This window comes from Eretmochelys imbricata, chromosome 3, assembly GCF_965152235.1.
Source record: "Eretmochelys imbricata isolate rEreImb1 chromosome 3, rEreImb1.hap1, whole genome shotgun sequence".
In the NCBI taxonomy this organism is placed as follows: Eukaryota; Metazoa; Chordata; order Testudines; family Cheloniidae; genus Eretmochelys; species Eretmochelys imbricata.
The window spans coordinates 69,247,742-69,267,536 of record NC_135574.1 but is presented as its reverse complement, the minus strand read 5'-3'; the positions used below and the strand labels follow the sequence as shown (position 1 = coordinate 69,267,536).

At 44.2% G+C, this 19,795-nt stretch overlaps 1 protein-coding gene across 1 annotated transcript in view; it reads right to left on the bottom strand.

Moving 5' to 3' along the window:
* The window catches only part of ANKRD6 (ankyrin repeat domain 6), a 165,049-nt gene extending 148,891 nt beyond the window's left edge, over positions 1-16,158 (bottom strand). Inside the window, exon 1 of the mRNA XM_077812816.1 lies at positions 16,079-16,158. The gene's annotated coding sequence lies outside the window, so the exon portion shown is untranslated. The remainder of the gene's footprint in view (positions 1-16,078) is intronic.
* Positions 16,159-19,795: the final 3,637 nt, after the last annotated feature.

Genomic DNA, 19,795 nt, shown 5'->3' with positions numbered 1-19,795 from the left:
AAAAGCTACATAAGGCCAGGAGTGACATCTGGGGTTCTTCACTCCCTATACAAGCCAACTCCTGGAAACACCAGGAACAAAGGCTGAACTGGGGGAAGTGCTGGACCCAGGCTAAAGGGATTTCTAGCCTGTGAATGAAACACCTGGGGATTCCAAGCTGTAAAGCAAGTGCAGCTTGCCCCTGAAGAATCTTCAGCCTGCTTGTATCATCTCTTAGGGTGAGAATCTGCTAATTCATATCCAATCTATTAAGCGTAGTTTGTGTTTTTTGTTTATTTGCTATGTAATCTGTTTTGATAGGTTTGCTATGCCATATAATCACTTAAAATCTAATCTTTTATAGTTAATAAATTTGTTTTTTCTTTATCTAAAGCAGTGAGCAGGAGTGAAGTGTATGGGAATCACAGCTCAGGGGCAAAGGTTGTTGCATATTCCTCTCCACATTGAGGGAGGAGGTGAACTTTATGAGCTTATGCTGTACAGTTCCCTGTGCAGCGCAAGACAGTATAATTCTGGGTTTATACTTCAGAGCGGGTGCACGCCTGGGGAGCTGCCTTAGCTGTAGCCTTCTTATGCAGGAGCTGGTCAGAGAGCCTGCATTTAACTGCAGCTTGGTGTGTCCTATACCTGTACATATGCTGGTGAAAGTACAGGCTGGACGGCTCTGCAATTTGTTACAGCAGTACAGTGTAAGAGGGAGCCCATGCTGGTGGGTCAGGGGACTCAGTGGTACCCCAGTTCCAAGTGGCACCCCAGGGGGAACCTGTCACATCCCTAAAAAATTTTTCTTTCCAAAAAGGGAGTGGTGAGTGGAACAGCCCATCCCCTTATTATTTTGTCCACTAATTATGCTTAATATCCAACATATCAATTTTGGCTCATTAACTTCTGGCTCCACATCTCCTGTTTTGAAATAAGCATAATTTCAACACAGTCCTTGAATCGTATCAGTGGACCTTTTCAGTTTAGACTAATTCAATTTTTGTGACTCTCTTTTACACTTTCTCCCGTCAACATTGGTTATTATAGGTTATTGTAATATCTTATGAACTTTTTCATACTTCTTACAATTAAGGTCACAATTTGGGTAAATTTGAGACCCAATTGTCACAACATCTCCCCCTTCTGCCAAGAGCTATTCCTGGTCTTGGATGTCTACCTGCAACCAGTGCTCCCTCTAATTTTTCCCACCCACGTGCGGAATGAATTTCATTATGTGCACCAATATGGAGGTGGTGTGTGACACATCACCTCCATCTTGGTGCACATAACAAAATTCATTTGGTGGGGGTCGGGCCGAGGGGTTCAGAGTGTGGGAGAGGGCTCAGGGTTGGGGCAGAGGGTTAGGGTGCCGGGGTGAGAGAGCTCCAGCTAGGGGTGCGAGCTGTGAGGTGGGGCTGGGGATGAAGGGTTTGGGGTGCAGGAGGGTGCTCCAAGGCTATAGCAGGACAAGAGGACTCCCCCCAGCTCTCTCTCCCTGCAGCAGCACCTGGGCTGGGGCAGGGGGGAGAAGAGCTTCTCCCCGCCGCGGCAGCTCCAGGTCTAGGGCTGCAGGATAGGCACTCCTCCTCCGGCAGGTCCGGGCTGCCCTGGCAGATTTGGGGCCGGGGAGGGGTGTCCCAGCCATGGCAAGTTGGGGGCCGGGCTAGGTTGGGGCTGGGAGAGGGGTGCCCTGGCCCCAGGTGGGTTCCCTGAGTGCCTGCACAGCCGTGCGGCTTACAGGGAACTGAGCCTGCAACCTCCATAGCCTATCGCCCCCAGATGCATGGGCAGTCAGAATGTGTGAGTCAAACTTTGGAGCAATATTTGTGTTTTTATTAATTATCACTAGGATGAGTGGGTCCTACTTTTACCCTTTGCAGAATTCACTTGTAACAACTCTGATTACAAATCCACCTGCCAGAGCCCATTCTTTTCCAACTATGGCTTTCATGTATGGTTCCACCCATCCCTGCAATGGACTTCCTACATCCCCACAGCCTTCAACCTGCTTTAACACCTCCACCACATCCACGAGGAACTGAAACCCCAGTTGGATGCTGCCAGGAAGAACTATAAGCACTTCGCCAACTGCCATTGTCAAGTCAACGCTCCAGTTACTGTGGGAGACAAGGTATAGCTCTTCACACAACACGTGGACACTTTCCATCCCTCCCACAAACTGTACTGGTATGTTGGCCCCTTTCTGGTCTTTCAACAAACCCGGTGGCCTTCTGCCTCCAGCTGCCCCTTCCGTGTTTCATGTGTCCCATTTGAAGAAACACACCCAACTCTCTCCCCAGATGAACACAGCCTCCTCCTTTTCCTCTGGTCATGTTGCAGGGACAAGAGAACCACCTTGTTTCCAAGATCCTTCAGGGAAAGCTCCTATACCTCAAATTGTAGTTCACCTGGGGCACGCTTTAGTTAAAAAAAACAAAAAAAAACAAACAACCACCTGTCCCCCCCACCAAAGCAGTGTACTTGAAATGTACAATAATTCTTCCAGAAATGTAGAAGGGGAAAAAATGTTTCAACACCTTACATCTTAACTCTCACAAGAACTGGGGAAATAGGCAGAGCAGCATATGTGCCTGTGATCAAAAAGAACCCATGCTGTACATGTTTGTACATGAAGATTGTTCTGCCTAGAATAGGAAAACTGATCTGCAATTACCTGAAAATATCCTTTAGCTACGCTGATCCACAGATCCATTATAACACAAACTTCAGTCTGCTTGCAGCTTGTGGGGTAAAACCAGACCTGTCAGTCATTGGCAGTAGGGAAATACCCCACCCCACCTCCTGAAGTTCCAGCTGAGAATTTCCAAAGGATAATTCAGATCTACTTTTTAAAAATTAGAGATTGTGATAAATATATTTTGAGAAACAGTTTCTACCACCTAATAACAACCCCAAATCGTTGGAACTGGACGTCATGTGCCACTAAAATGTTAAATTTCCATCTCTGTGCTAGATGATCACTTTGTCTCCAACGTAGGCCAGATCTGTGTAACTTATTACTTGAAGAAAGGATATTTTCAGGTAAGCATGAATACATTTTCCTATTCTTCTTAGTGTTAAATTCCACAGATTCATGACAATGGAATTTTCATAGCACTATGTCCAGGCTAGAAAGCAGGGCCATCCTTTAAATACAGACATCCAAAACAAGGTAGACAATATAAATATCTCCTCCATCTTCCCTGGCACTAAGGCTTCTCTATGGTGCTCATCACTAGAGCAGCTGAGTGCCTCACAAATACTATGTTCACAAAATCCCTGTTAAGTGAAGTGGTATTTTTTATCCCATTTTACAGAAGGAGAGCTGAGGCAAAGAAAGATTAATGTCAAAAATATCTACTAATTTTGGGTGCCCACTTTTAGATGCCTATGGCTTGAGTACTCAGAGCACTTAGTATTATATAGCTTTGTGTGTTTAAAGTATGGCCCCCAATTATTTCAGTTGCAGCTGGGAGAGCTCCTCACTTCAGCAAATCACCCCCCAGGACCTCAAGCTGTGCTTCCAGAAAGCAAGGAGAAAGTTAGTGGCCACCTGTGAAAAGTTTGGTTTAATTAACTTGACTAGCATCCCAGAGGAACTCTGTGGCAGAGGATACAATCCACTTCTCCAAAGCATCGTTCTATGCCTTAACTACTAGAGCATCCTTCTTCTTGCTGCAAACCACTGCCTCACTCATGTTACCCCTTCCAATTTCTGGAACAAATGAGGCAGTGGTCCTACAAACTTAATTCTGGCACATCTTTACCTTTGAGTGCTTCACTTTGCAATCTTAACATTCTCGTAACGTAGTTGTTTTGGATGCAGTAACTAGACAGACTGGAGGGGGACAAGAAAAGAAAAGGAGGAGGCTGGAAAGGAGTTTGTTACAGTAATCAAGTGAGAGATTAGGCCCCTAAGAGCTCCTTAGAGTCAACTAGGGTGACCAGACAGCAAGTGTGAAAAATCAGGATGGGGGGTAATAAGCAGCTATATAAGACAAAGCCCCACATATCTGGACTGTCCCTATAAAATCAGGACATCTGGTCACCCTAGAGTCAACTGGCAGAGGGTCCACCATACAGTAACTTGGATGTACTCATATGTATCTAAAGGGTGTCATGTAAGGTATCATATGTAAAGTGGTGTCATGCTGGTCCCAAAAAATCAGAGTGTGATTTATGTATGGGTTATGTATAAAAAATTGTGTACTGGAAATATGTTCTTAAAATACACCTTGGAAGCAGTGCATAAATGCAGTCATCCCTAGACAAAGAAGTGTGGGTTTACCTATTTGACTGGCTTGATTACAGGTTGAGGACAATTAAAGTACAATTATATATCAGGTAAACAAAACAATCAAGATAAGAAGCAACAGAGAACAATTTAGTGAGCATACCAAGTGTCCAAGTCTGCACTCCTTGGAAGTCAAGATAATGGACTTGGGAAAATATGAAGGGGAGGAAAAAGGACATTCCTAGTTATCCATCACCCAGGGGACAAAGGGAACAGTCCCCCCTCTGAGCCTAGGAAGGATGGCCCTCTCAGCCTAAAGGGCAGGAACTGCTGATAATCTGCTATAAGTGATAAATGGCTTTAGGCTATACAACTTGCTAAAATTAAGTTTTATGCACTAGAAAGCATGTTTTGTATGTAAACAAACCTGTCTCTTTTCCACTTGTTCAGTATCACTTAAATCCCTGTTCTTTGTTAATAAAAACTTCTTAGTTTTACTATAAACCACCTCTGTTATATTGACCAAGTGTGAGCTTCAGTTAACTGACAGGCTGGTGTGTGCTGTGTCTTCCTGGAGGCAGGAACTTAATTTCTGTGAATGTCCTATGAAGGACTGGACACTAGAGAGAGAGAGAGAGAGAGAGAGAGACAGAGACACCTCTGGGGAATTCAGGAACTGGGGTTCACTGATTACCTTGCCCTGCAGGTAACAAACACAGGTAGAGTCTTGAGGAAGTTGTAAGTGAAGCAAAAGGAATGGAGCTGGCACAGAGTCTAATTGTTGGATCATATTAAAGAAGTTCTGTATTAAAATCACAAATGAGTTTGATTCCCCACAGTTTAAATTCTAGGGAGGTTTAAATTTTAATTAAGAGGGAGGTCTCTTGGTTTTTAGCTGCTAATTGTGTTTGTACATCCTAAGACAGAGTCTGTTCTCAAAGCAATACTTTGTAACAACAGAAACACACAGACTCCCCACCCTTTTGTTGTATTTATCTGGTTTTGTTAACAATTGTGATTAAAATAGAGATAGAGAATGTATGTGGATGGATGCTTGGTGTGGATAATAAATGAATGATCAGGGAGGTGCCAGCCTAAGAATCCAGTGTCAATCTGATCGGTGGAAGAAGGCGTCAAGTGGAAACAACCAGAGGACCCCCGGAGGGCAGACTGGAATCCACCCAACAGCCTCAAGGATGAGAGAATGGAAGAACAAGATAACACCTGGCAGCATGGAGCGGTCAGGAATGTGCCATCTGCTGATCGATTCAGCAGCAGCATGATGAAGCAATTCCCACAGGTTGACATAGGAATAAATTCCTATAAAAATAGATTCTAAAAAGTGAGAACTTTAGGGTCTGATTCTGCAAACCAACTTCCAGGAGTATCAGATGTGCATCTGACAAGGCCCTGCTCCCTCCTCATGTCCAGGCCACCTGGCCAGTGGCTTGGCACAAGCAACTCTAAGGCTGGTAACTATGATAACAACTTTGCAGAACCTGTGTGTGTGTATGAATGTGTGAATAAATATGAAATTGAATTGAATGTTATAGCTATAACTAACTGCTTACTATGATTCTTTCTGTATTCACAATAAATGTGGCATTTTGTCTTTTCCCCTTTAATAAGATCCTGCTGGTTTTTATTTTGTTGGTATAACAATCTCCAGTTAAACTCACATTTGCTAAAGGAGACTGGTAACAGCGGCTTACAGTTCTGGGTGTCCAGTGCAGATCACCACAGAGAACAGCAAGATGAAGGAATAGTTTTATGATTAGGAACGGCAACAACAAAAAATGGAATCCCAAATTTCAAATGGTTTAAAGCATTAATCTCTAACTCCAAATGTTTATGAACTAAATCCACCATGTTGCAATTCAGCAACCATCAAAAAAGGTTACAACACCACTTTCACAATTTACAAAACCAAGATGGTTGAAGTAACTTGTGCAAGAGCAATAGTAAATCAGTGACAGAGTTGGGAACAGAATTTGTCTCCTGATATCACCATGATTAGAAGCACTTTGAAGAACTATAAAAATACTTTCAGGAACAATGACATCCGATGAAGTGAGCTGTAGCTCACAAAAGCTTATGCTCAAATAAAATTGTTAGTCTCTAAGGTGCCACAAGTACTCCTTTTCTTTCTGTGGATACAGACTAACATGGCTGCTACTCTGAAAGCTGTCATTTTCTAAGCAGAGGTCCATTAGTTTAAGACACAAAGTTAATCTGTATTTGTATTCTTTCTATCCCACTGTACTGGGCAACAATAATTAGGAAATACCAATTTTATATGGATAATACTTTTTTTATACTATATTACACAAAATTATAAAGCTAGAGCCAAAATTCATGGTCATGCATATTTTCACTGCATGGTACCTAAACTTTCAGTTACTAAATTCATTATATATGAACTTGAATAAAAGTTCTAAGTCATTCTTTGATTACTGCAATATCGATAGCAACTGGCTGATAAGAAATTATACGGATTTCGACAGGCAGAAAGTGAAGTATTTCTTTTCATACTAACATTAAGATAGCTTGGCCTAATCCCAATAAAATATCCAGATTTAATTCCTGTAGAAAACATCAAAGTCATTAGTTGTTTTAACAAGTTTTATTTTTAATTTAACTTGGTGGCTGAAAAAGTATATTTCCCTCAAAGTATTAATTTTAGAGAGGCAAACCAAACTTCAGCTAAGTATTTTACTATAATGTGCAAACCAGCTTCGACGTCAAGGGCTTTCACTATTATTCATTTCTGCCTCAACCACTCCTTAGAATATTAAGCCTTTAAACACTAAAGAAGTGAAAACAAAGACTTCAGTGAACAAGCATTTTGTTCCGTATCATTAACTCCTAATAGATTCTGAAGATTTAGAACATTTTAAAGAATTAAACAGATTTCAGCAATAAATGTAGTTGTTTCAGAATTTCTTTCCATCTCATGTCATAACTCATCCTTGGCTTTAAGTTTTAGCTTGCGTTTCACTGGAGCCAAACACAAGAGAGGCACAAAACTAATTTTAATTCCATGTGAATTCCAGCAAATTCTGGCTTGCAATGTAAACTAACTTCACATAACACATACGTATGTCAGTCCTATTTTATTTATTTCACCTTGGCACTAAAGCAGTGGAGGTGTTCAATAAATTAACCCCAGGCAGCTGAGTAGGCTATACTTTTTTGTAATTATTCAAATAGTTCTACACACAGCTTACACAGTATATCTTGTATGAACATATCCACACTATCTAGGAGTTGGTTGTAAAGTGTCTTCAAATAACTCTTGGAGCCAGAGAACATGTATATTTTTGCCTCCTTTAAGGAGAGTTGGCTCACACCTGTGCTTAATCAGCAGCCTCCCAGCTGATGCCAGTGACATGTTTGATATATTGAACTTGTGTTACTTAGAAAAAATAAACCTGAAGCCCTGAAGAAAGAGGGACTTGAATCCTGTGGAGAATATTCGTTGGTGCACATAGTGCACAGTTAGTCCACCAGCATACACCTACTTTGCTACTGCCCACTCTCTTCCAGCTGCAGTTATATTTCTTCTCTTCAGGGCTGGGTGATTTTGGACAAGACACATATATGCCCTCTCCTTCCCCCCCAGTAAATATAGAGAACTAAAATTACTTATTTCCATTTTTATTTGCCCTGAGGAATTACAACCCCTTTATCCTTACAAAGGAAATATCACTAGGCCCATTCCACAAGTGAAATAAGGCATCTCATTTGTAGTTTTAAATAAAGTACTGCCTCTGGTTAGATGTTAATCTGATATACCTCTAAGGAAAGATATAGCTATAGGCTCTCTGGAAGGTCATCTGAAGTCCTCACTGTTGATGGAAAAATGAGAGATTGAAGATTTGAATAGAATGGAAATAAATAAAAATGTATTCAAGTATTTCAAAGTGGTTCAATTAAGTGTCACAACATCCCTACAAAGTCAATAAACATTATTGTTTCTGTTGTACTGAGTAGGCTATGTCCACACACCAGCCTATATCAGCAACTCTTATGTTGCTCAGCGGTGTGAATATTCCACCCCCCAGCAACATAAGTTACACCGACATAAGTGCTCTTGTTCACACTGCTGTCAGCAGGAGAGCTTCTCTCCCTGACATAGCTACTGCCGCTCATTAGGTGGTTTTATAATGTCAATGGGAGAGCTCTCTCCCACCGGCATAGAGCAACTACATAAGTGATCTTGCAGCAGCACAGCTGCACCGATACAGGTGTGCCACTGTAAGTTCACTAGTGGCCTAACCTCGAATTTGGTATACTGGGTTCAGACCTTCAGTGTTGCTTGTGTATAGTCTGAAGGAGCTAAGCCATTATCATACATAGAGAAGTACCTAGCAAAGCTTTGTTTGTTTTTGGAACGACCATAATTAGTCTTATGCAGTGTTGTTATAGCAGTGTCAGTGCCAGGTTTTTAGGCAAGATGGGTGAGATAATGTATTTTATTGGACCAACTTCTGCTGGTGAGAGAGACAAGCTTACACATAGATCTTTTTCAGTTCTGGGAAATGTAGTGTCACAGCTAAACAGAAGATGGAATAGATTGTTTAGCATATGTAGTTGACCTTGAATGGCCCTTCGAAATCTGTAGGACCCTTCATATTCAGTTTGTATTTTATTTTATTTTTCCCAGGATTTATCAGTGTTTATTACCACAAAAAGAGGTGAAAATCAGTACAGAAACTAATATATTTATGGGTAGATATTGGGGTTTATTTTGGTGGACTGGAAGATGGGGAAAGAGTACTCAGTAGATTAATGCTTTTAATTCAGTGCATCAGTGTGGTTTGCTGCAGAACTAAAACAGAACTCAAAACACAATGCCACCTCTGAGTTTAAGGAAACAATCTCTCTCTAATCCCCAAATAAAACTTTTTATTTGAATAAACAGTTTACTGGTGTAGACTTAGAACTATTAGCCTATAAATATGTACATTTAATAATTGGGACACATCACTTGCAGCACATACACTCAACTTCATCCTTTTTTCTTGTTTTTTTAAAAACCTTTCAAATACTTCCTTGTGTTCTGAAATGTATTCTGATACAGATTTTCATTTTAGTGTATCAAATCTTTAAACCATTATCTGCTAACAGCTTGAAATGTGTATGTGGTGGGCGTGAGATTCATCAGTACGTTCAGATGCACATGCACTTCAGAGCTTGTGTGTGTCTGTTTATTGTGTACATCTTCTAGACTAATACATAGCCTTACTTCAACAGGCAGCTTTGCATATACACACAGACAAATTTATCATAATACATATATCTCATGCAATGTATTGTATTTTCCTAATAAAACAAGTTTCAGAGTAACAGCCGTGTTAGTCTGTATTCGCAAAAAGAAAAAGGAGTATTTGTGGCACCTTAGAGACTAACAAATTTATTTGAGCATAAGCTTTCGTGAGCTACAGCTCACTTCATCGGATGCATACTGTGGAAAGTGTAGAAGATCTTTTTATACACACAAAGCATGAAAAAATACCTCCCCCCACCCCACTCTCCTGCTGGTAATAGCTTATTACCAGCAGGAGAGTGGGGTGGGGGGAGGTATTTTTTCATGCTTTGTGTGTATAAAAAGATCTTCTACACTTTCCACAGTATGCATCCGATGAAGTGAGCTGTAGCTCACGAAAGCTTATGCTCTAATAAAACAAGTAATTTTTATATATATTTGAATGATACAAAAGTAGGGTAAAGGTCAGAAAAAAATGAGTATGTTTTATAAAACTGAAAACGAAGGAGCTTAAATGTGTGTTAAGTGGCCCATTAACACCCCTCCTGTCATAGGGAGGAAAGGAAGGAGTTCTTAGGGGGTTATAGATTGTTGTATAAAGCCATAAATTCAGTCTCTCTCTATTCAGTCCACAATTTTTAGTATCTAGCAAAGTTATGAATTTAAGTGATTAGTCTTGTCAGTACTTGGGCTGTGACCTTGTAAAAGGTGATGCCCTGCTGTACAGTTATTCCCACAGAGTCCCATTGAAATCAAGCAATGTATAGGTTTCAGAGGGGTAGCTGTGTTAGTCTGTATCAGCAAAAACAACGAGGAGTCCTTGGGACACCTGAGAGACTCAGGGCTTGTCTACACTACCAAGCAGCATCGACCTAATATATGCAAGTTCAGCTATGTGAATAGCGTAGCTGATGTACTTAGATCTACTTACCATGGTGTCTTCCCTGAAGTTGACAGCTGACGCTCTCCCGTCAACTCCGCTTGCGCGTCTCGTTCTGGTGGAGTACCAAAGTCAACGGGAGAGTGCTCAGTGTTCAATTTATCACGTCTATACTAGACACAATAAGTCGACTCCCACTGGATTGATCGCTGCCTGCCGACCCGGCTGGTAGCGTAGACAAGCCCTAACAAATTTATTTGGGCATAAGCTTTCATGGGCTCTCATTTCATCAGATGCATGGAGTGAAAAATACAGTAGGCAGGTATAAATATACAGCACATGAAAAGATGGGAGTTACTTTACTAAGTGGGGGGGGGGGGGTCAGTGCTAATGAGGCCAATCCAATCAGGGTGGATGTGGCCCATTCCCAACAGTTGCCGACTCCGACTCAAGGAATATTTCCAACACACCTCTGAACAATATACTAACCCAGAGATCTTCCTACCAACATTACAAAAAGAAGGATTCTGGGTGGACTCCTCCTGAAGATTGAAACAGACGGGACTTCTACATAGAGTGCTTTTGCCAATGTGCACGGGCTGAAATTGTGGAAAAATAGCATCACTTGCCCCATAACCTCAGCCATGCAGAACACAATGCCATCCACAGCCTCAGAAACAACTCATACACATTGTAAGGAGAGTGATCACTTTAGATAAGCAGGAGAGTGGGGTGGGGGGGGGAAGAAAAACTTTTGTAGTGGTAAACACCCATTTTTTCATGCTTTGTGCGTATAAAAAGATCTTCTATACTTTCCACAGTATGCATCCGATGAAGTGAGCTGTAGCTCACGAAAGCTTATGCTCAAATAAATTGGTTAGTCTCTAAGGTGCCACAAGTACTCCTTTTCTTTTTTTAGAAACAACTCTGACATCATAATCAAAAAGGCTGACAAAGGAGGTGCTGTCGTCATCCTGAATAGGTCGGAATATGAACAAGAGGCTGCTAGGCAGCTCTCCAACACCACTTTCTACAAGCCATTACCCTCTGATCCCACTGAGGGTTACCAAAAGAAACTACACCATCTGATCAAGAAACTCCCTGAAAAAGCACAAGAACAAATCTGCACAGACACACCCTGAGAACCCCAAAACCCAGGGGTATTCTGTTACCTAAGATCCATAAACCTGGAAATCCTGGATGCCCCGTCATCTCGGGCATTGGCACCCTGACAGCAGAATTCTCTGGCTATGTAGACTCCCTCCTCAGGCCCCATGCTACCAACACTCCCAGCTATCTTCGAGACACCACTGACTTCCTGAGGAAACTACAATCTATCGGTGATCTTCCTGAAAACACCATCCTAGCCACTATGGATGTAGAAACCCTCTACACCAACATTCCACACAAAGATGGACTACAAGCCATCAGGAACACTATCCCCGATAATGTCACGGCAAACCTAATGGCTGAACTTTGTGACTCTGTCCTCACCCATAACTATTTCACATTTGGGGACAATGTATACCTTCAAATCAGCAGCACTGTCATGGGTTCCTGCATGGCCCCACACTATGCCAACATATTTATGGCTGACTTAGAACACTTCCTCAGCTCTCGTCCCCTAATGCCCCTACTCTACTTGTGCTATACTGATGACATCATCATCTGGACCCATGGACAAGAAGCCCTTGAGGAATTCCAACATGATTTCAACAATTTCCATCCCACCATCAACCTCAGCCTGGACCAGTCCACACAAGAGATCCACTTCCTGGACACTACGGTGCTAATAAGCGATGGTCACATAAACACCACCCTATGCTGGAAACCTACTGACCGCTATTCCTACCTGCATGCCTCCAGCTTTAATCCAGACCACACAACACGATCCACTGTTCACAGCCAAGCTCTACGATACAACCGCATTTGCTCCAACCCCTCAGACAAAGACAAACGCCTACAAGATCTCTATCAAGCATTCTTACAACTACAATACCCACCTGCTGAAGTGAAGAAACAGATTGACAGAGCCAGAAGAATACCCAGAAGTTACCTACTACAGGACAGGCCGAACGAAGAAAATAACAGAACGCAACTAGCCATCACCTTCAGCCCCCAACTAAAACCTCTCCAACGCATCATCAAGGATCTACAACCTATCCTGAAGGACGACCCATCACTCTCACAGATCTTGGGAGACAGGCCAGTCCTTGCCTACAGACAGACAGTCCCCGAACCTGAAGCAAATACTCACCAGCAACCACACACCACACAACAGAATCACTAACCCAGGAACCTATCCTTGCAACAGAGCCTGTTGCCAACTGTGTCCACATATCTATTCAGGGGACACCATCATAGGGCCTAATCACATCAGCCACACCATCAGGGACTCACTCACCTGCACATCTACCAATGTGATATATGCCATCATGTGCCAGCAATGCCCCTCTGCCATGTACATTGGCCAAACTGGACAGTCTCGACATAAAACAATAAATGGACACAAATCAGACATCAAGAATTATAACATTCAAAAACAAGTTGGAGAACACTTCAATCTCCCTGGACACTCGATTACAGACCTAAAAGTGGCAATTCTTCAACAAAAAAATGTCAAAAACAGACTCCAACGAGAGATTGCTGAATTGGAATTACATTTGCAAACTGGATACAATTAACTTAGGCTTGAATAAGGACTCGGAGTGGATGGGTCATTACACAAAGTAAAACTATTTCCCCATGTTTATTTCTTCCTCCCCCCACCCCCAGCTGTTCCTCAGACGTTCTTGTCAACTGCTGGAAATGGCCCACCTTGATTATCACTACAAAAGGTTCCCCCTGCCCCCGCTCTCCTGCTAGTAATAGCTCACCTTACTAGCTCACTCTCCTTACAGTGTGTATGGTAACACCCATTGTTTCATTTTCTCTGTGTATATAAATCTCCCCACTGTATTTTCCACTGAATGCATCTGATGAAGTGAGCTGTAGCTCACAAAAGCTTATGCTCAAATAAATTTGTTAGTCTCTAAGATGCCACAAGTCCTCCTTTTCTTTTAACAGAGTGAGAATTACTTTTTGTAGTGCTAACGAGGCCACTACTCACCTGAGGAAGTGAAGAAACAGATTGACAGAGCCAGAAGGGTACCCAGAAGTCACCTACTACAGGACAGGCCCAACAAAGAAAGTAACAGAATGACACTAGCCATCACCTACTGCCCCCAACTAAAACCTCTCCAACGCATCATCAAGGATCTACAACCTATCCTGGAGGACGATCCCTCACTCTCACAGACCCTGGAATACAGGCCCATCCTCGCTTACGGACAGCCCCCCAACCTGGGGCAAATACTCACCAGCAACTACACACCACACAACAGAAACGCTAACCCAAGAACCAATCCTTCAACAAACCCCGTTGCCAACTCTGTCCGCATATCTATTTAAGGGATACCATCATAGGACCTAATCACATCAGCCACACCATCAGGGACTCATTCACCTGCACATCTACCAATGTGACATATGCCATCATGTGCCGGCAATGCCCCTCTGCCATGTACATTGGCCAAACTGGACAGTCTCGACACAAAAGAATAAATGGATACAAATCAGACATCAAGAATTGTAACATTCAAAAACCAGTAGGAGAGCACTTCAATCTCCCTGGACACTCAACAACAGACTTAAAAGTGGCCAGTCTTCAACAAAAAAAGCCTTCAAAAACAACACTTAAATGAGAAACTGCAGCACTAGAATTAATTTGCAAACTTGATATCATCAAATTAGGCCTGAATAAAGATTGGGAGTGGCTGGGTCACTGCAAAAAGTAATTTCCCCTAGGTTGATACTCACACTTTCTTGTGAAGTGTTAGGAATGGCCCAGATCCACCCTGATTGAATTGGCCTCATTAGCACTGACCTCCCACTTGGTAAGGCAACTTCCATCTTTTCATGTGCTGTATATTTATACCTGCCCACTGTATTTTTCTAATGCCTACACTAACTCACAGTATGCTAAATGTTTACTACGTTAGTGTTAGCAATAAAATGAATGCTGCAAGACAATGACACTCCAGATCATCCATTGATGGAAACAGCATATATATCCAGTTATAGCTGAACATACTGTAATCACAAGGTGTTAAATCAATGGGAGCAGTTAGTACGTGTAATAAACAAATGGAAACATTTGTCAGTTTTTATTTGATGTCAAGAAAAGGAAGGATGACTTTGGGCCAGATTTCCATTTCTGAATAGAAGCCACTATAAAAGCTTGAAATACGGATATTAAAGCCACTTAAGCCCTGATCCTGCAATCAGACCCACGCAGACAGACCCCCTCTATCCCTGTGGAGCCACAATGACTTCATGAGGACTTCACACAGGCATCAAGGTCATCTTCACAGATCCAGTTGCAGGATCAGGCCTTAGTGAGGAAATCACATCTTCTTGTCAACTGTTTGAAATGGGCCATCCTGATCATCACTACAAAAGGTTTTTTCCCCCCTGCTGACAATAACCCACCTTAATTGATTGGTCTCCTTACAGCTAGTATGGCAACACCCATTTTTTCATGTTCTCTGTGTATATACATCTTCCTACTGTATTTTCCACTGCATGCATCTGATGAAGTGGGTTTTAGCCCACAAAAGTTTATACCCAAATAAATGTGTTAGTTTCTAAGGTGCCACAAGTACTCCTCAGGGTTTTTTTTTTTATCCAAAATTATGTTACTGTTTCAACATTGCAGATAGTAAAGCCTTACTCTGTCATGTCCCTGGCGTAAAACAAACACTTTAATATTAAACATCAACTGGCTCCAAGCTCACTCCCATCCAAACACTTACTTATAACATCCAGTCGGAAAACCTCCCTCACAGTTCATATCAACCTTTGATTTTGTTCCATGCCTCCAAGCAGCCTAAATCACATCCCAAACCAAACACAGCTATGACTGATGCAAACTCCTGAAAATAGGGGCTTTCATAATGAGAGGGGCTGATAAAACATGGTGTAGTAGCCAATACTACATCTACAGCACAGAGTATTTGCCAGAGAAAGGGGATCACCCAACTATGTTCCTGCGGGGCTGGAGGGCGTAGATGGGTGTCTAGCTACGGTGAAGAGACACCTTTCTGTCCTGACTGCCTGTTTACAAGGAGCACCCCGGGGGCTGCAGTCGCAGAGGAAGGAGAGTGGGGCCCAATCCTGCAGTCCTCCTGACTCAACTCCAACTCCCCCTCGAGCCACTGGGAGCGGAGCTCGAATCACCACTGCGGAACTTGGCCCCCCGGGGGTGTCGAGACCGCGTTCTCCCTGCGACACGGAAACTAACTCCCGCCTTCCCCAAGGCAGGGACGCGGCTCTCTGGCCGCTCTCCCGGGGAGGGGAAGGAGCCAGTTGCGCCTCACTCTCCAGGTCGGGCTGAGGGAGGGACCGAGCCGCTGCTGCATTAACGCCCAGCGCCCCCACGCCCTCCGCTTGTTTACAAGCGAGGACCAAGTCCCGTGCAAAGGCGGGCGTGGGGGGGAGGAGCGGCGGGATTAGGCTGCAGTCCAGCTCCGTTAGTAGAGGGGTAATTCAGACACCTGCCGAGCTAGCAGGGCCACCACACGCCGGTCTCTCAGCCCAGCCCGTGCTGGGGAAAGGGAGGGTCACTCTTAAGCTAGTAAATGGATGGGGGGGCACACACCCACAAAAGCCCTACCTTTTCCTCTGGCTCCCGGGAGCCGGCGGCGCGCTAGCCCCGCCTGCGTGTCCAGTGCGGCCAGGCCGTGCAAAGGGGGGTTCCTGCTGCTCCTCCAGCCTCCCCCCGCCTTCCTCGGGGACCTCTCCGCTTGCTCCTCGCAGCTCCCCCGGGACGGCGTGAAGTTCCTGCGAGCTCTTGCTGAGATTCCCTCCGCAGGTAACTAGCCCGCCCCCCCTTGCTTTCTGCAGCAGCGACACCCGGCGGCCGTAGCGGGCAGGGACAAAGGCTGCCGCAGAGGGTGGGTAGGAGCGAGGCGGCTCTCAATGACTTGCGGGGAGGAAGAGAGGGGATCCATTGACCACAACCATGGCTTGCGGGGGGGGGGGGGGAGAGAAGTGCCATTTCAACAGAAAAAAGTGTTAAGAAACCCTTCTATTTCCCAACCAGCTAAACCCACCACCCCAGACTTATAACAGACAATCTGCAGCTATGTCTACACTGGCACACATGGACACAGTTAGCAGACCAGTGTACATGCTCATGCATGCTCCCCATACACACATATGCTGTGCTGGTGTCCTGTAGTGCATTAGTCACTCCACGCTGTGGGGATTAGCTCTGCCAGGCCAACAACTCTTCCTACAATTGCACTCAGTCACTCTCCTTGGGACTCAACTGCTCGCCCTCCATGGCTTGGCCCACCAGCCAGCTCACTGTAGTTTCCCCTTTGGGGGTGGGGGCAGTGCTTTCTGGTAGTCTCTCAGGACCCACTGTCCCAGGCAGTTGTCTCATTCACTGCTCCTTAAGGGTGCCACTTCCCCAGGGACTGGCAGATCCTACAACAAGCAATCAAGGTCTGCACAATCCTGAACCTTGCTGGTGTATCTGGGGTGACCAGATGTCCCAATTTTATAGGGACAGTCCCAATATTTGGGTTTTTTTCCTCATATAGGCACTTATTACCCCCCACCTCCATCCCAATTTTTCACACTTGCTATTTGGTCACCCTAGGTGTATCCCTGAGCTGCTTCCTACCTTGTCTTCTCTTCTCTTCCCTCCCACAAAAAAACAACTTCTGTAATCTCACACTGTGCTGTTCACTGCTACTGTGTTTATACAGGCCCCTCCTATTCCTGTCCAGCTGAGCCTTGTCCCTAATTAGTCCCCATTCCCTGGCTCCTCCCCCCCCAGGTGCAGTATAGCTGCCTAATTGGCCCACCGGGCCACCTTAACCCCTTCAGGCCTTGTGTGGGGTGGACACCCCATCGCAGCTGAACACAGGCATAATGCTGTGTACACACATATACCTACATCCATGCTGCACTGTTGTTATGCAATGTTAGCGCTACCATTTCAGGAGTGATATCCCAGGTTTTGTGTGTCACAGGGAGACACTTTAGGAACTAGTTTGTTGTGTATTGTTTGTACTGTCCCCCGCCTTCACACATTGGTCAATGGTAGTTCCTGATCACATCGCCCCTCACTGTTATTCCCTGCCAAACTGGGTGGAAGACATGGAGCAATGGGATGATGATGTGGTTCTGCTCGTGCTCCTTATCATGGGACAAATGGTTATGCAGTGGAGTAGGTAATCAGCAAGATGCTGGACAGAATTTGGACAGATTTTTATGACATGTTGAAGATGGCTGACTTGAAGGGTCAATGACAATTCATTCAGCTCATATGGTACAGATATAGTAAATGCTGATATTGCCACAATCTGCTCTTGGATGGATCATCTCTGGATACAAGAGAACCAGTATGGGGTCATGGATCACAGAGTTTTGGAAACCTGGGGTGATCAGCAGTGGCTTCAGAACTTCCAAATGAGGAAAAAGATCTTCCTGGAGCTGTGTGAGGAGCTTGTGCCAAACTCCCAGTGCCAGAACATTTGATTCAGGGAAGACAAGACATATCTGTGCAGGAGCAGGTTGCTACTGCCCTTTGGAAGCTGGCAATACCAGACAGGTAAATGTCCATTGCAAATCACTTGGGGACTGGAAAATCCACTGTCAGCATTGTGGTTGTGCAGGTTTGTGAGGTAGTTAGCACTGTGATCTACCTATGGGTAGTTGGAATAAGCAAAGTTGCAGAAATAGTACCTGGATTTGAGGAGATGAGGTTTCTGAACTATTCTGGCCTATCAATGGCACACACATCCCAATACTTTGTTCACCAAAAAGGGCAAGTGAGTATGTGAACCGAAAAGGTTACTATTTGCTCATTCTTCAAGTTTAGTGGACAGATTTAGAGGCAGATTCATGAACATTAACGTGGGAAACATTGGAGAGGTTCATGAAGCCAAGATGTTGAAGAGATCAGGATTGTACTTGAAGAAGGGACTTTATTCCACAGAAAGAATATGGTTCTCTACAGTGTGTCTGTACCAATTGTTATTTTTGGGGACACTGCATACCCATTTCTGTCTTGGCTCATTAAACTGTACCCCCAACATCATTTACCCTGGAAAAAGAGACTTCAGTTACAAGCTCAGTAGCTGCAAAATAGTCAAGGAGCATGCTGAAATCTTGTTGGCACTTCCTATTCTGTCTGGCTGCCAGTGTGGACAACGCTGTTTGTATAATCATTGCATGCTCCACATTCCATAACATTTGTGAGAGTAAAGACGAGTGCTTCTGTCCTGAGTGGGTTTAGAACAAGTCTGGTTTACAAACTCTGTGCACACTGGTCTTGGTCCCCGGTGGGCAAGGGAAATCAGGAATGCCAGATGTGCCATCTTGGCACAGCAAGGAGACAGAAGATGGTATATTCCCATGCTGAGGGACATCTTTACACATTGTTCAGCTGCTAGAAAAGCATGTGATGGAACATTGGCATGTACAAAGGGGCTACATACTTCATGTTCAGCAGCATCCTGGGTGGCAGCAGGAGAAGGAAGAGGAGGTGGCGGTTTACAGACTGTGCAGTGGCCTTGGAAGCAGGCAGACCCTGAACTCATTTGGCTACCAGTTCTATGAGCCTCTCCATTAGGGAATGCTCCTGTTCCTTGTGGGCATCATCCTGTTCCTTATGGTGTAGCTCCTGTGCTGTTAATTGGTTCATCAGTGTCTCTTCCTGCTGAAGAGCCCAATCCTCCCATGCCTTGAGAAACTAAGACTGCTCCTAGTTCCTCTTGTCTATCCCTATGAGCAGCTCTTCCAGTGTCCTTCTCCATCTGCCTCCACTGTGTGGGGGGTGCTGCTCCTGTCCTCCTGGCAGAATGGTGGAGCTGGGGTGGGAAGAGGTAGGGCGGGGGTAGTGGCTTGGCAAAAGGGGTGGAGTGGGGGCAGGGTCTGGAGCGGAGCAGGGGTCGTGTACCTCCCCAGCAATTCAGTAAGTCGGTGCCTATGAGCTACCATATGTAAGGTGACAGTAATATAAGGGGTGGTGGGGTAGAAGCACCAAAACTGTAATCTTCCAAGGGACAAAAGACAACTGGTACTAACTTTAGACACACAACTATGTTTTCTACTGCTGTTCTATCCTCAACCAGGACCTTTCTAAACCTGACCCTTCCCTTCCCCCTGTGCGGCCCTAGGACCAACACTAATTGACTGCTGGCCAAAAAATACACCAACATAGGGGCACAATGATTGTTCATTAATAATCTATTTTTCAGACATAGCTTCTACCAAATGCATATTAGTCAATCATCAGAAATCAATAAAATCATTGATATATAAGCCATGTCTTTCTCAGGGACCATTTTGAGGTGGAGAAGAGCAGGAGTTGGGC